We start from the raw sequence: 18,491 nt of genomic DNA on the forward strand, positions 1-18,491 counted from the left end.
CGACGCTCCCCATCCAACCTGACAGAGCTTGAGAGGATCTGCAGAGAAAAATTTAAGAAACTCCCCAAATACAGGTGTGCCAAGCTTGTTGCGTTATACCCAAGAAGACTTGAGGCTGTAATCGCTGCCAAAGGTGCTTCAACAAAGTACTGAGTAAAGGTTCTGAATACTTATGCAAATGTGATATTTCAGTTTTTTATTTGTAATACATTTTCAAAAGAATCTAAAAAACAGTTTTTGCTTTGTCATTTTGGGGTATTGTGTGTATATTTAATCCATTTTAGAATAAGGCTGTAATGTAACAAAATGTGGAAAAAGTCAAGGGGTCTGAATACTTTCCCGAATGCACTGTATCTTTAGGAAGTCCTTTAATTCAAATGGATGTCCTCTCCCTGAGACCCCCCTCACCACCACCCTGTGATTCCCATTCGGAAAGCCCTATATTGTCTTGTCAACACAAGCAAGGCTGTAACACACACACACTGTGCCCAAACACACTCTGTGGGCCACTCTAGATAAATATCCATATTATCTTCTCCATGTACTGAGGCTAACTGGCCATCCATCTTCCTTTATTAGGCTTAAATGTGCAATATCAGTGTGTGAAAAGCCATCCATCTCAGTATCTGTCAGTTTCTCACAGTGATCCTTCCATTCTGGCTCTACCCTGCTGTCTGTCTGCCTGTCTGTCTGTCTGTCTGTCGGTCGGTCGGTTGGTCAATCGGTCGGTCGGTCGGTTCTTCCCAGACTACTAGCTTTGGTAAACAAGAAGCGCTCAGCACAATTACAGTAACAAATATTTCTCTCTCCTACAATTTTTATTTCTCTCCCACACTATCCCCCGCATCCCCTGTCTTTCACTTTCCTCTGGCTTGCTCTTTCTCTCTCTCTCTCTCTCTCTCTCTCTCTCTCTCTCTCTCTCTCTCTCTCTCTCTCTCTCTCTCTCTCTCTCTCTCTTTCTCTCTCTCTCTCTCACTCTCACTCTCTCACTCTCACTCTCTCTCTCTCACTCTCTCTCACTCTCACTCTCACTCTCACTCTCACTCTCTCTCTCTCACTCTCTCTCTCTCTCTCTCTCTCTCTCTCTCTCTCTCTCTCTCTCTCTCTCTCTCTCTCTCTCTCTCTCTCTCTCTCTCTCTCCACATAGCGAGTAGTGAGGTGGCCTCGTTTGTTTTTATCTTGCGGCTAACAAGCTCTCATTTAGCCTCTGCTGGGCAGGAATAGCTTGGTAGACCTATCAATTTTCAGAGCAGTGTTTGTGTGTGTGTATTATGCTGTACTCAGACATCACCAATTGTACACCAGCAGAGAAAGATCAGGGTCAATAGAATAAATAGCATCATTACAACACCATACATTGTGGAAGACTAATGAGATTGCCTTTGCCCTATAGAAAACAATGAGAGAGAGAGAGATTGGCAGACTGACAGATGGAGAGGCAGAGAGAAAATAAATAGTGATTTAAGTTTAATTTTAATGCAAAATTGCACTAGTCCTTCACTCCCTACTATATAGCCGTGTTTAAATTCTTCCACCCACATCCTAAAGCTTCTGGTAATGGGAGAGAAGCACAGTCCCCGTTAATGGTTAATTGTAGAATGTACAGTGCTTTTGGAAAGCATTCAGACATCTTGACTTTTTCCACATTTTGTTCTTACGTTACCACCTTATTCTGAAATTGATTAAATTGTTTTTTCCCTCATCAATCTACACACAATCTACACACAATACCCCATAATGACAAAGCAATGTATAATTTTTTTGGGGAAATATCACATTTCCATAAGTATTCAGACCATTTGCTATGCGACTCGAAATTGAGCTCAGGCGCATCCTGTTTCCATTGATCATCCTTTAGATATTTCTACAACTTGATTGGAGTCCACCTGTGATAAATTCAATTGATTAGAAATTATTTGGAAAGGCACACACCTGTCTATATAGAAAAGATTGTGTTGGATTGTGTTGAGGCACAGATCTGGAGAAGGGTACTAAAAATGTCTGCAGCATTGTAGGTCCCCAAGAACACAGTGGCCTGCATCATTCTTAAATGGAAGAAGTTTAGAACCACCAAGACTCTTCCTAGAGCCGGACGACTGGACAAAATTAGCATCGGGGGAGAAGGGCCTTGGAACTCGATGGTCACTCTGACAGAGCTCCTGAGTTCCTTTGTGGAGATGGGAGAACCTTCCAGAAGGACAACCATGTCTGCAGCACTCCACCAATCAGGCCTTTATGGTAGAGTGGCTACATGGAAGCCACTCCTCAGTAAAAGGCACATAACAGCCCACTTGGAGTTTGCCAAAAGGCACCTATTTTTTATTTAACTAGGAAAGTCAGTTAAGAACACATTCTTATTTACAATGATGGCCTACTGGGGAACAATGGGTTAACTGCCTTGTTCAGGGGAAGAACAACAGATTTTTACCTTGTCAGCTCTGGGATTCAATCCAGCAACCTTTCAGTTACTGGCCCAACGCTCTACCCACTAGGCTACCTGCCGCTACCTAAATGACTCTCAGACCATGAGAAACAATATTCTTTGTTCTAATGAAACTAAGATTGAACTCTTGGCCTGAATGCCAAGCGTCACGTCTGGAGGAAAACTGACACCATCCCTACGGTGAAGCATGGTGGTGGCAGCATCATGCTGTGGGGATGTTTTTCAGTGGCAGGGACTGGGAGACTAGTCAGAATCGAGGGAAAGATGAAATGAGCAAAGTACAGAGCGATCCTTGATGAAAACCTGCTCCAGAGCGCTCAAGACCTCAGACTGGGGGCGAAGATTCACCTTCCAACAGGACAACAACCCTAAACACACAGCCAAGACAACACAGGAGTGTTTTTGGGACAAGTCTCTGAATGTCCTTGAGTGGCCCAGTCAGAGCCTGGACTTGAACCCTATTGAACATCTCTGGAGAGACCTGAAAATAGCTGTGCAGCAACGCTCCCCATCCAACCTGACAGAGCTTGAGAGGATCTGCAGAGAAGAATGGGAGAAACTCCCCAAATACAGGTGTGCCAAGCTTGTTGTGTCATACCCAATAAGACTTGAGGTTGTAATCAATGCCAGAGGTGCTTAAACAAAGTACTGAGTAAGGGTCTGAATACTTAATGTAAATATGATATTTCAGTGTTTTGTTTTTAATACATTTGCAAACATTTCTAAAAACCTGTTTTTGCTTGACTTTTAGATTGATGAGGGGGAAAAAACTATTTAATACATTAATACAAGGCTGTAATGTAACAAAATGTGGAAAAAGTCAAAGGGTCTGAATACTTTCTGAAGGCATTGTACAGTATTTCCCAAGTTAATATTCCTTTCAGTCACGTAACTGCTTTTGACTTTCAGATACACCCCTTTAAATGGCGTGGCATACCACTGATACTCCTTTCACAGTCTAGCACTAGTCCAACATTTTTATTTTGTGTTTTTACATGTTGACTTTCGTAACTAGTTATTGATCTAGTGCAGGGGTATTCAACAGTGAAAATATTGAGAAAAAAAAGGTGTTCAAAATAATGTTTTTATTAATATCGCTAGCAACAACAGAATAAACAAATGTTGCTGTCACGACTTCTGCCGATGTCGATGCCTCTCCTTGTTCGGGTGGTGCTCGGCGGTCGACATCACCGGTCTTCCTACACACCTGGTTTCAATCCCATTCCTTACCTGTTGTGTATTTAACCCTCTGTTTCCCATCATGTCTTTGTCAGAGATTGTTTTATGTTCAGTGTCGTGTTGTTTGTATTTGGTGCGCGACGGGTCCTCGCACCCAATTTGTTTCATTTGTATTTATGGTTTTGTAGTTATGTTTTTTTAATTAAATTACTCTATTTTACCAAGTTTAATTCTCCTGCGCCTGACTTCCCTGCCACCTATACACACGAATTGTGACAGTTGCATTCCATACCTACAGTAGAAAATACGAGAATATCTTATTTCTAATTATGTCAACTTTATTTCTTGAATAAAGTTAAGCAAATTACACTCCTTGGAGCCAATTACACAGCTGCTCTTAGCGAAAATGTGTTTGGAGTTACCTTTCTAGCTAATTGGCTATGTCAGAGTTTACACTTCCTCTTCCAATTATAATGTGGGGAGGTCAAAATAATGAAAAACTATCTACCAAATCTATTCCTTTTAAAATGTTGATTACTTTTTCATTCACCTGATGGTAAGACAATACGTGAAATGTATTTTTTTTTGCAAATGTAGGATGGGGGTCCCTGGGTCGCCCGTTTTCCAGGGGATCTATGGAAAAGAAAAGGTTGAAGACCCCTGATCTAGAGGGTTGATCACTTTGAGACACTTTTTTGTTGTCGCATTAAGCAAGGATCAAAGACTCCATTAATGGTTTAAATGTCCCCAACTGCTACTGATTTGTAATTATTACTTAACGAGAGCAAATTACCATTTTGTGCCATTTTGCGAGTGTCGTTGACTGAACCGTGACACATTTAGGCCTATTTGTCACTTATTAGTTTGTGTGTGTGCATGCGTTCATGTGGCGTCTAAGTGTATTTTCAGCATGGTGTGTGTATTTGAAATGGTAACTTGTGACAGAAAGATCTCATCTTCTCCCCCTCTTCTAATTTCCCCCCTTTTCATCAGATTCTCACTATTTCTCCTCTCCCTGGTATGTCATTCCTGTAAAGCCATGTTTTAATATTTAAATGCACTATTTCCTTCATTGAGTTGAAGCTTAGTGTATCTAAGGAGGGTTTGAATGATGGCTATAAACTGCAAAGAAGAGACACATGATTTAATAAATATATCGAAAGCGCTTAGCGGGTGACTTATCTTCCCTGCATTCACAGGCATAACAGTAAATCGCAAACGACCCAAGTTTCTCCCTCTCTCTTTCTTTCTCTTCATCTATCTTTCCAGTGACACCATTTCTCCATTCCTCCTAGTCTGCAGTGTAACTCTTTTAGCAGAATAATGAGTTTGGTGTCTGTAACTTCATTTTAGGATACAGCCGATGTCATCAACTGTTGACGTATTTATCTATTTGCATATGCATGTGATCTAGTCTTCATATCAGATCTTTCTGATGTTGCATTCCCCTTTCATCATGTCAAACAACACACATACAACATATAGCAGCATTTTCCCCCTGGTTTCTGAGTTTTCCTAGTTTTTTTAAGGTTTCACTGTCACGATCGTCTTCGGGAGAAAGAGGGGAGGACCAAGGCGCAGCGTGAAATGAATACATTCTTCTATTTATTAAAGAAGAAATGAAGAACACTTGACAAACTTACAAAACAACAAACGAACGTGACGCTACATATAAACAGTGCAGACACAAACAATTAACATATAGACAATAACCCACAACCCACAATACAAAACAGGCTACCTAAATATGGTTCCCAATCAGAGACAACGCAAAACACCTGTCTCTGATTGAGAACCATATCAGGCAAAAACACATAGAAATAGACAAACCAGACATACAACATAGAATGCCCACTCAAATCACACCCTGACCAAACAAAACATAAAACATACAAAGCAAACTATGGTCAGGGCGTGACATTCACTCTCAAAATCATACTTTATTTAAATAGACAAACTACAAAAATGTAATGTTCTAAGTCTACAACAATCCTTAAACCACATCAGAAAACCACTTTTGAGGTCTGGGAACAATCAACAACAAAAAGTTGGTTAGTGTAGTTGCCCTTTAATTCAATTGTGTGCCTAGCAAGTTACCTTTGTGTTTTACTAGCAGTGTTTTTATATAAAGTGTAGACTACATGTAATAGCAGAGTTTTCAAATCACAGCTTACAAATAATCATGATGTCAACATTGCATTGTGAACTATTTTTTGGAAAGCCTTTAGAAATGTTCATTCAAACAGTGCATTATGACTGAATTGCACATCGTAAAGACTCAACCAAGACTTCGGACCTGCATACCCATTGCTGTTTGAATAAATCTTGATAATAAAAATAAAAGCAAATTGTGAACAAAAAACTAACGTAAACAGCAAAACATTTTATTGGCACCCTAGTGACCAATAAGAAATCGGTGTCACATTGCCAAGTCAAAGAGTCGCAAACGTTTTGGTCGCAGTTTTGAGCCATGATTTGTCACAAGCATAAAGTGCATTCGGACAGTATTCAGACCCCTTGACCTTTTACCTTACAACCTCACTCTAAAATGGATTAATAAAATAACAACTGGTTGTATAGGGCTTTCCGAATGGGAATCACAGGGTGGTGGTGAGCGGGGTCTCAGGGAGAGGACATCCATTAGAATTAAAGGACTTCCTGAAGATACAGTGCTTTCGGGTAAGTATTCAGACCCCTTGAATTTTTCCACATTTTGTTACATTACAGCCTTATTCTAAAATTGATTAAATCTACACACAATACCCCATAATGACAAAACAAAAACTGTTTTTTATATTTTTTGCAAATGTAATACAAATGAAAAACTGAAATATCACATTGACATAAGTATTCAGAACCTTTACTCAGTACTTTGTTGAAGCACCTTTGGCAGCGATTACAGTGTGTTCCTGGGTATGAAGCTACAAGCTTGGCACACTTGTATTTGGGGAGTTTCTCCCATTCTTCTCTGCAGATCCTCTCAAGCTCTGTCGGGTTGGATGGGCAGCATCGCTGCACAGCTATTTTCAGGTCTCTCCAGAGATGTTCAATAGAGTTCAAGTCCAGGCTCTGACTGGGCCACTCAAGGACATTCAGAGACTTGTCCCAAAGCCACTGCTGCGTTGTCTTGGCTGTGTGCTTAGGGTCATTGTCCTGTTGGAAGGTGAACCTTCGCCCCAGCCTGAGGTCTTGAGCGCTCTGGAGCAGGTTTTCATCATGATTCTCTCTGTACTTTGCTCATTTCATCTTTCCCTGACTAGTCTCCTAGTCCCTGCCACTGAAAAACATCGCCACAGCATGATGCTGCCACCACCATGCTTCACTGTAGGGATGGTGCCAGGTTACCTCCAGATTTGACGCCTTGCATTCAGGCCAAAGAGTTCAATTTTGGTGTCATCAGACCAGAAAATCTTGTTTCTCCTGGTCTGGGAGTCCTATAGGTGCCTTTCGGTAAATTCCAAGCAGGCAGTCATGTGCCTTTTACTGGCTTCCGTCTGGCCACTCTACCATAAAGGACTAATTGGTGGAGTGATGCAGAGCTGGTTGTCCTTCTGGAAGGTTCTCCCATCTCCACAGAGGAACTCTGGAGCTCTGTCAGAGTGACCATCTGGTTCTTGGTCACCTCCCTGACCAATGCCCTTCTCCCCCAATTGCTCAGTTTGGCTGGGCGGCCAGCTTTAGGAAGATTCTTGGTGGTTCCATTTAAGATTGATGGAGGCCACTGTGTTCTGGGGACATTTAATGTTGCAGAAATCTTTTGGTACCCTTCCCCAGATCTGTGCCTCGACACCATCCTGTCTCGGAGCTCTACGGACAATTATTTTCACCTCATGGCTTGGTTTTGGCTCTTACATGTACTGTCAACTGTGGGACCTTATATAGGCAGGTGTGTGCCTTTCCAAATTATGTCCAGTCAATTAAATTTACTACAGGTGGAGTCCAATCAAGTTGTAGAAACATCTCAAGGATGATCAATGGAAACAGGAATCACCTGAGCTTAATTCCGAGTCTGATAGCAAAGGGTGAGAATAGTTATGTAAAGAAGGTATTTCTGTGTTGTATTTTTAATACATTTTCTAAAATTTCTAAAAACCTTCTTTCGATTTCTTATGAGGTATTGTGTGTAGATTGACGAGGGAAAAATAATAATTGAATCAATTTTCGAATAAGGCTGTAGTGTAACAAAATTTGGAAAAATTCAAGGGGTCTGAATACTTTCTGAATGCACTGTACTTTTTCTACATGTGCCAATGTCACGACTTCCGTCGAAGTTGGTGCCTCTCCTTGTTTGGGCGGCGTTTGGCGGTTGTCGTCACCGGCTTTCTAGCTGCCACGATTTACGTTTCTTTTTCTTTGTTGTTTTGTGTTGATTGTACACACCTGGTTCCCATTACGTTAATATTATTTTCCCTATTTAACCCTCTGGTTCCCAATATGTTTTGTGCGTGTGTGATCCTTGTTGAGTGTTAGAATGCTGTGTTATGGTGAGTTTTTCCCTGCGTGGAATTTATGGTTGTTTCTTTTCGAGTAAAGTACGTTATTTTACTCAGTTCTGTGTCCTGCGCCTGACTCCGTCCTTACCGTTGCACACTGACACTTGACAGCCAATAACTGGGTAATTCCACGAAATGCGTTCCTTCTGAGTCCCTTTGATATTTTAACCTCTTGGCGCACGGATCACTTTAACGGAATCATTTTCGTAAACAACCGCTGAATTGCAGAGCGCCAAATTCAAAAGAAATGTGTGAAATATGCCAAAACACAGCTTAGCTTGTTGTTAATCCACCTATCGTGTCAGATTTTGAAAATATGCTTTACAGCGAAAGCAATCCAAGCGTTTGTGAGTTTATCGATCACTAGACAAAACATTACGAACAGCTAGCAGCAATGTAGATTGGTCACGAAAGCCAGAAAAGCAATCAAATTAATCGCTTACCTTTGATGATCTTCGGATGTTTGCACTCACGAGACTCCCAGTTACACAATAAATGTTCCTTTTGTTCGATAAATCTTATTTTTATATCCAAAAACCTCCATTTGGTTGGTGCGTTATGTTCAGAAATCAACAGGCTCGAGCAGTCATGAAGGGCAGACGAAAATTCCAAATAGTATCCGTAAAGTTCGTAGTAACATATCAAACATTTTTTATAATCAATCCTCAGGTTGTTTTTAACATAAATTATCGATAATATTTCAACCGGACGGTAAACTATTCAATAACAAATGTCGAGCTACAACTTTCGCGCACATGAACTAATGGAAGGACATCCATCTATCCACTGACGCGTTTTGATAAATCTCGCTCATTTTTCAGAATAAAAGCTTGAAACTATGTCTAAAGACTGTTCACACCCTGTGGAAGCGATTGAAAAAGGAATCTGGTTGATATCCCTTTAAATGGAGGAAAGGCAGGCAATGGAACAGGGATTTTTCAAAATAAGAGACACTTCCGGGTTGGATTTCCTCAGGTTTTCACCTGTAAAATCAGTTCTGTTATACTCACCGACAATATTTTGACAGTTTTGGAAACTTTAGAGTGTTTTCTATCCTAATATGTCAATGATATGCATATTCTAGCATCTGGGCCTGAGAAATAGGCAGCATACTTTGGGAACGTTATTTTTTCCAAACATAAAGATTCTGCCCCCTAGCTTCAAGAGGTTTTAAGTAGAAATTGTGCACAAATATTGAATTTTAAAAGCCTGTTATATATTAAATTAAGTGCCCTTTAATATAGGCCATATGGAGAATTCAATAACTCTGATTTTCAATATGAATAAAGATTCAGCATTTTGACACATCCCGCAAGGAAAATTTTAACGGACTTAACCCCAAACTTTCTCCATCATTGTAAAGCCCTGGCTTTTTTGTTGCTTTGACAGTAATTTCTGAAGAGTATTATTTATTTCATTATTGATTAGTGACTCATTTACGTTTCCCACTCATTTTACGGTCAACCCTGTTATGTGAACTGAACTCTCTTTTTAATTTTGTGAACCTATTCCTTTTCAAATATTTTTTTTCTAAAGAAACATTGGGCATCTAATAGTGAAATCATGGTGTAAAAGCAGGTGACCTGGTTCTACTATTTTTTGCAATTTTCTAGTCTTTTGTGGTGTAAAACTGAGCGGTAAAGTATAACCCATCAACATTTTTACCCATAGATAGACAGGCTAGAAAGTTTTAACAATTACATTTATTTTTGTGAAGAATGCATTAAATGGCCCCTCCCTGTTAAACACAACAAGCTTCCATTCACCCTGTCACAAGGAGATTTAAGGCTGATTTAAGATGAAATCATCAACCCTGTTACGGTTAACCCTGTTACGAAAAACCTGTTACTATATTTTGCACTTAATAGGCACGTACTATAATTTTTTTACCTCAGGAAAACTTGTTTTTATTAAGTTGAACATGTTCCTTTAATGACAGAATGTTAAAATTAGGTGAAATCAAAAAGTTGGTGAAACAAATCCAACTGTGAATATCCCATTTACTGTATAGTGTAAAAAGAGTGAATGAATAATGCATGCCTAGCGTAGCTGTCCATATTCATGGCTGGCTTTATGACTGGCTTTAGACTCAGAGGCTATGAATCATTAATTGACGTTGATTAAAGTTTGCCGTTAATTAACCCTCACCCTCTCACAGTAATGAGGGTCACTGACTGCCCCCCATCTCATCACACCCTCATGTCTCTATTCTTGTCCCTGTAATTATATTTTGATAACTCATTGATACACCTGTGTGTGTGTGTGTGTGTGTGTGTGTGTGTGTGTGTGTGTGTGTGTGTGTGTGTGTGTGTGTGTGTGTGTGTGTGTGTGTGTGTGTGTGTGTGTGTGTGTGTGTGTGTGTGTGTGTGTGTGTGTGTAGTCAAACTGGGTGACAAACATCTATGGAAAACAGCAGGTTATGTGTAACATGTACACTGAGTGTACAAAACATTAGGAACACCTGCTCTTTCCATGACATAGACTGACCAGGTGAATCCAGGTCATCCCGTATTGATGTCATCTGTTAAATCCAGTTCAATCAGTGTAGATGAAGGGGAGGACACAGGTCAAATAATGATTTTTAAGCCTTGAAACAATTGAGACATGGATTGTGTATGTGTGCCATTCAGAGGGTGAATGGGCAAGAGAAAATATTTATGTCCCTTTGAAGGGGGCATGGTAGTATGTGTGTAACGCTCTGGGTGTCGGGGGGTGTGAAGTCAGGCGCAGGAACAACAGAGAGTTCAATACAGTGCTTTTAATGCACAACCGGCAAACAATGTCCACACGGAAATACTGGGTGTAACAAACAAATGTCCCATACACGGAGGACAAAAACCCAGTCCAAAATACAATCGATGAATGAAACAAACAATACGTTCATCTACTCCCGAATCCAAAATTACAACTGAACACTTACAAATACAAAAAAACAACGAACGTGACAAAACCAAAAACAGTCCCGTGTGGCACGAACACTGAAACGAGATACAAACACCCACAAAACACACGTGAAACCCTGGCTGCCTTAGTATGATTCTCAATCAGGGACAACGATTGACAGCTGCTTCTGATTGAGAATCATACCAGGCCGAACACAAAATCCCAACATAGAAAATCACACATAGACAAACCCACCCAACTCACGCCCTGACCAACTAAATAAATACAAGACAAAAGAAAAGAGGTCAGGAACGTGACAATGTGCCAGATGCATCGGTTTGAGTATGTCAAGAATTGCAACGCTGCTGTGTTTTTCACTCTCAACAGTTTCCTGTGTGAATCAAGAATGGTCCACCATTCAAAGGACATCCAGCCAACATGACAACTGTGGAAGCATGGTAGTCAACATTGGCCGGCATCCCTGTGGAATGCTTTCGACACCTTGTAGAGTCCATGCCCTGACGAATTGAGGCTCTTCTGAGGGCAAAAGGGGGTGGAACTCAATATTAGGAAGATGTTCCTAATATTTTGCGCACTCAGTGTATACACACACGCAACACTGCTCTGAATACTACATCACCTAAAAACTCAGTTTTTACATTTTCATTCTAGTTCTCTAATCTCTTCAGAATTCTCACCACATGTATGTGACTATACAGTACAATTGCATCTATTTGAAAAGTGTGTGTGTGTGTAATTGCCGTGACGAGACAAGATGTTGAGAGCTCACTATGCGTGGAATCGGAGCGCTTGAACGCTCCACAGATGGCCCGGAGAGAGGAGGAACTAGGGAGAGACAGAAGGAGGGAGAGATGAGAGAGAAGGATAACTGAAAAAAATAAAAAATAAATGAATGAAAAACAATAGGAAAGATATCCCTAGCGAAGATGTGTTTGGAGTGATGTGTGGTGTTGATCTGTCAATATTGATCTGGTGTCTGTCTGGGTTTGGGAGTGCATCGGGTCAGATCGGTACAGAGATCCCAGGGTGGGAGTCAGTGTGTGTGTTTACAGCATGTGTTTTGACTGTGATTGGTAGAATGATAATATGTGCAGACAGTGTTTGTGTGTGTGTACGAGTGAATATACAGTATGTGCATGCCTGTGCGTGTATGTTTGTATTTACACTATTGTATATGCACGCGTGTGCGTGTGTGTGTACATTGTTGTGAGAGTCTGTAAAATGGGCATGGGCCTCTAGTGTGTTTGTCTCATTCATTACCCAGTTAATATTATCACAGTGAGCCCATGCTCTCATTGATTTTTGCTCTTTAAGTGCTCTGCCCCCACTCAATTTATACACACTTTATATGGCCTAATTGGACTGAGCCAGAGAAAGGGGGGGGGGGGGGGGGGTAGAGAGAACAGGCAATAGGAATTGGAGAAATAGGCTTACAATAATCATTTTGTTTGGCTGAAGATACAGTGGAAAGAAATGGATATGAATTTTTATTTTTTTTAGGAACTATTGATGCAAATAGTGTGGGGAGGGAAAGATGGAGAGAAATATGGAAGAGGTGAGAGAAGTGGAAAGGAAGAGGAAAGAGAGGGGGAGTGTTTTTTATTACATGTGTCCATGCCAGTAAGAGCAAGACACCAATCCTCTGCAGTGATGGACACACTCACACACATACGTACGCACCCACACCCACATTCTAGCATGACAACCTGATCCACAGACCTAGGCCCTGACTTGACCTGTATTCCTCTGACACTCCACCTTCTGTAACACAGACCTAGGCCCTGACTTGACCTGTATTCCTCTGACACTCCACCTTCTGTAACACAGACCTAGGCCCTGACTTGACCTGTATTCCTCTGACACTCCACTTTCTGTAACACAGACCTAGGCCCTGACTTGACCTGTATTCCTCTGACACTCCACCTTCTGTAACACAGACCTAGGCCCTGACTTGACCTGTATTCCTCTGACACTCCACCTTCTGTAACACAGACCTAGGCCCTGACTTGACCTGTATTCCTCTGACACTCCACCTTCTGTAACACAGACCTAGGCCCTGACTTGACCTGTATTCCTCTGACACTCCACCTTCTGTAACACAGACCATTAACCACGATCCATTTCCACCTAGAACACACAGCTATCACTTCAAACCCATTCTTCTCTCTCACTCTATTTCTCTCTTTTCTCTCCCAACATCCTTTCCAGTCACTCTTCTCTTCTAACCTTCAAAGCTCAGTGGAGAAAAAGGAAGAAGAGGAAGCAAAGGAGGCGAGAGGAGGATAAGGAGGTAGGCAGGGCACTATAGGGGCACACACAGTGGTTATTTGATTCTAAGGCCAGGGGTATGAGACGGGCTGACAGAGGCCAGGGCTGGGGCTGGGGGGGGGGGGGGTCGGAGGGAGGGGGGGGGGGTGACAGGCAGTGACGGTGGGTACACAGCGTAACCTTTAGACTGGAGCCACAGGAGCATGACGGCCAGACTCCAAGGTAACAGAGAGAGAGAGAAGGAAAGAGGGTGGGAGAGAGAGATGGAGAGAAAAAGAGATGGGGGTTCTGTGTGGGTGAGCCTCCACGTGCTTGTGTCAGCTGTCTGTCTGTGTCCCTAGTGTGTTAACTAGCCAGCAAGTACAATGTGGAGAGGAGAGTAATAGACTGTTTTCTGTCGGCCTCTAAATAGGAGCATTTATCTACAGAGCTGACATATTTGTGTATGTTTGTTGTGTGTGTGATCAGTACATCTGTGTAGTATATTGCTGCAGTATCAGTATATGTGTGTGTGTCTCGAATGTCCTCATGGCTTAATTAATTAGATAGTCTTTTTTATTTTGTATTCAAAAATATATATCATTTAGGGGGTAGATCATCTATAATATTTAATATTGTAGCTTCCATCAATGTAATTGTCTGCATCACTTCCAATCCCCCATATATTTTTTTGCAAATATATATATATACATATACACACATACATACACATGCATACATAAATACATACATACTGTATACACATACATACATACATATAAATACATACATATATGTTTGTATATATTTCCATTATTACCCTCCAACCCTACCACCCCTCCCACAATTGGAGCAAACTAGTGAACAACTCTTAGGCCTGTATTTCCAGCTTATACATACTATATATATTTTATGGACACAGTTCTATTTTGTTTGTTTTTACTCCTGTCTTTCCTCTACCCTCAACCTCTCCCATCTATTTCTGATGTCCATCTGGTTTGATTTCTATTTGCCATAGCTTTCAAACTGTGCTCTTTCAAAAAAGTTCTCAACCTATGTACGTTTACGGGCACAGTATGTTTTACGTTAGTTATCTTGTTGTTATTAGTCCCAACTTTCAGCTCCATTCAACCCCTCCCAGCTATCTCCTAACACCATCCATATTGGATTTCTATTTGCCATATATTTTTCAACTGTGCTGTGATGTTTCACAAAAGTTCTGAACCTTTCTGCTCTCATTGTTTCTACAGATAGTAAATTGAAAATATATATTTTTTGCAAAAAGTATTATTATATTATTGATCGATTGACTATGACTTTTCAGATCGCCCAGTAGTGTTATCAGCAGGGTTAGCTACAGGTAAATATAAAAAAAATTCCGCCATTCTTGGACCTGTGACCAAAAACAAGCTACATATGGACAGTACCAAAACAAATTATCTAATGATTCTGCTTCTCCGCAGCAAAATCTGCAGAGCTGGGAAGGTTGTATCCCCCACATAAATAACATTCTATTGGTTGCTAGAATTTTGTATAAGAATTTCAATTGAAAAATTCTACGTTTTGAATCCGGCGTTGTTTTGCGTATCAGTTCATAAAACATGTCCAATGGAATCAGTATGTCAAAAATCTCTTCTCAACTATTTTGCAATCTATATGGCACGGCTGTCAATTTTTTGGTCTTTAAATGAAACTGGTATATATTTTTATTTATCACAATTTTCTTTAACCAATTATGGTCTTTAAGGCAGGGCCAACAGACAAGTTCCTTACTTTTTCCCCCTTACACTTTCCTCTTCCATTTTTGCTGTAATGCTTCAATTAGTTGGTTGTAATTTTGGGTAGAGAAGGCATTTCCATATGTTTTTGCTAGCTGCATGTATGACATAACTCCACCAGTCCTATTTATGATATCATTTACTAAGATTATACCTTTTTAAAATATAAAAAAATATATTCATTATAGAAATAGGCCCGTTTAGTTTTGTCTGGCTTGCCATTCCAAATAAAATTGAATATATTTTCTCATATAATTTTAAAAAGTTTGCTAGGTGTAGGCAAGACCGGAAGCAAATAGGTAAACTGGGATATGACTAAAGTTAATCAGGGTGATTTTTCCACCAATAGAAAGGTATTTGCCTTTCCATGGTAGCAAGATCTTATCTATTTTTGCAAACTTTCTATAAAAATGAGTGAGATCATTTATTTATTTCGGGATATGTATACCAAGTATGTCCACATCACCTTTAGACCATTTTATTGGTAAAAGTTGTCTTTTTTATGATCCAATACGGTACATAATATAGTACACTTATTATAGTTTGGTTGTAATCCAGAAAGGTTAGAATAATTATCTAGATCCTCTATGAGTCTGTGGAGGGATCCAAATTGTGGATTTAAAAGAAAACATGAATCATCAGCGTACAATGACACCTTCGTTTTTAAGCCCTGTATTTCTAATTACTTGATATTATTGTTGGATCTGATTTTAATAGATTAGACTACTGCAATGCTCTACTTTCTGGCTACCCGGATAAAGCTCAAAATAATCTTCAATTAGTGCTAAACACGGCTGCTAGAGTATTGACTAGAACCGAAAATTTTATTCATATTACTCCAGTGTATAACGAAGTACGCTGAGAGTTGGGAAGCAAGTTCAGGGAGTGAATACATTTAATAAAGAAATGAACAAAACAAGAAACACAAACAGCGCACCGACACAGGAACAGAAACAATGATGCCTGGGGAAGGAACCAAAGGGAGTGCCATATATAGGGCAGGTAATCAAGGAAGTGATGGAGTCCAGGTGATTCTGAAGACACGCAAGTGCGCGTAACGATGGTGACAGGTGACTCAGACTAAAATGACGATCCCGGGGAACAGGAGCGGACCGATCACCTCTGCAGAGGCGCAGGAAACCCCTCAATCTGGCTGAGTCACAGGAGCATGGCAACCTAGAGCACCGGAGCAAGAGAGAGCATAACTGACGGTACCCCCTCCCCGGCGTGTTCGGCTCCAGCCACAGGACGCCAACCCAAGGGACAATCCCGGGGATCAGGAGCAGACCGGTCACCCCCGCTGATGCGCAGGAACCTGTCGCCGGCTGGGACACGGGAACCTGACCGACCGGCTGAGGCAGTGGAGCCTAACGAGTCAGTGGAAGCAGGGGAGCCAGGCGATCTGGCTGAGGCATGAGAGCCTGACGAGCCGGCTGAGGCAGGGGAGCCTGTCGATCCGGCTGAGGCATGAGAGCCTGACGAGCCGGCGGAGGAAGGGAAGCCTGGCATTTAATTAATAAATGAACAAAACAAGAAACACAAACAGCGCACCGACATGAAACAGGAACAGAAACAATGATGCCTGGGGAAGGAACCAAAGGGAGTGACATATATAGGGCAGGTAATCAAGGAAGTGATGGAGTCCAAGTGAATCTGACGACGCGCAGGTGCGCATAACGATGGTGACAGGTGTGCGCCATAACGAGCAGCCTGGTGACCTAGAGGCTGGAGAGGGAGCACACATGACACACTGATAGCCTCTCTACAATACTTATTTCTTCAGTAGGTCCTATGATTGAGTGTAGTCTGGCCCAGGGGTGTGAAGGTGAATGGAAAGGCACTGGAGCGACGAACCACCCTTGCTGTCTCTGCCTGGCCGGTTCCCCTCTCTCCACTGTGATTCTCTGCCTCTAACCCTATTACGGGGGCTGAGTCACTGGCTTACTGGTGCTCTTCCATGCCTTCCATAGGAGGGGTGCGTCACTTGAGTGGGTTGAGTCTCTGACGTGATCTTCCTGTCCTGGTTGGCGCCCCCCTCGGGTTCGTGCCGTGGGGGAGATCTTCATGGGCTATACTCGGCTTTGTCTCTGGGTAGTAAGTTGGTTGAAGATATCCCTCTAGTGGTGTGGGCTGTGCTTTGGAAAAGTGGGTGGGGTTATATCCTGCCTGGTTTGCCCCGTCCGGGGGTATAGTCGGACAGGGCCACAGTGTCTCCCGACCCTTCCTGTCTCAGCCTCCAGTAATTATGCTGCAATAGTTTGTGTCGGGGGGCTAGGGTCAGTCTGTTATATCTGGAGTATTTCCCCTGTCTTATCCGGTGTCCTGTGTGAATTTAAGTATGCTTCCTCTAATTCTCTCTCTCCCGCTTTCTCTTTCTCTTTTTCTCTCTCTCTTTCTTTCTCGTTCTCTTTCTCTTCTCTCGGAGGACCTGAGCCCTAAGACCATGCCTCAGGACTACCTGGCCTGATGACTCCTTGCTGTCACCAGTCCACCTGGTCGTGCTGCTGCTCCAGTTTCAACTGTTCCTGCCTTTCTAGGGAGTATTTCCTAGCCACCGTGCTTCTACATCTGCATTGCTTGCTGTCTTGGGTTTTAAGCTAGGTTTCTGTACAGCCCTTTGTGACACTGACTGATGTAAGAAGGGCTTTATAAATAAATTTGATTGATAATAGCTAACATTTCGATGGCCATAAGAAATAGATATGCCGATAGTGAACAACCTTGTTTTACTCCACTTGACAGTTTAAACTTTGAGAAGTAGCCATTATTTGCTATTTTACACCTGGGGTTACTATAAATGATTTTAACCCATTTTACAAGAGATTCTCCAAAATTGAAATGTTACAGGCATTTATATATTAACTCCAGTCGTACTTTATCAAAAGCCTTTTCATAGTCAGCTATGAATAGCAGGCCTGGTTTCCCAGATTTTTCAAAGTGTTCTATTGTTTCCAGTACTTGCCTTATATTATATGTAATGTATCATCCATGTAAAAAAACATGTCTGATTAAAATGAATAACGCCAGACAATACCTCTTTAATTCTATACTCCAGTGGTTCCCAAACTTTTTATAGTCCATAGGGCCAGCGCACTCTCAAATGTTTTTTTTTCCATCATTGTAAGCCTGCCACACATACACTATACGATACATTTATTAAACATAAGAATGAGTATGAGTTTGTCACAACCCGGCTCATGGGAAGTGACAAAGAGCTCTTATAGGACCAGGGCACAAATAATAATATTATAATAATCAATAATTTTGCTATTTATTTAACCATCTTACATATAAAACCTTATTTGTTCATCGAAAATTGTGAATAACTCACCACAGGTTAATGAGAAGGGTGTGCTTGAAAAGATGCACATAACTCTGCAATGTTGGGTTGTGTCGGAGAGAGGCTCAGTCTTAAAACCTCTACAGAGTACCTAACCCGGATCCGGG

Source organism: Salvelinus fontinalis, chromosome 3 (assembly GCF_029448725.1).
Source record: "Salvelinus fontinalis isolate EN_2023a chromosome 3, ASM2944872v1, whole genome shotgun sequence".
Classification (NCBI taxonomy): domain Eukaryota; kingdom Metazoa; phylum Chordata; class Actinopteri; order Salmoniformes; family Salmonidae; genus Salvelinus; species Salvelinus fontinalis.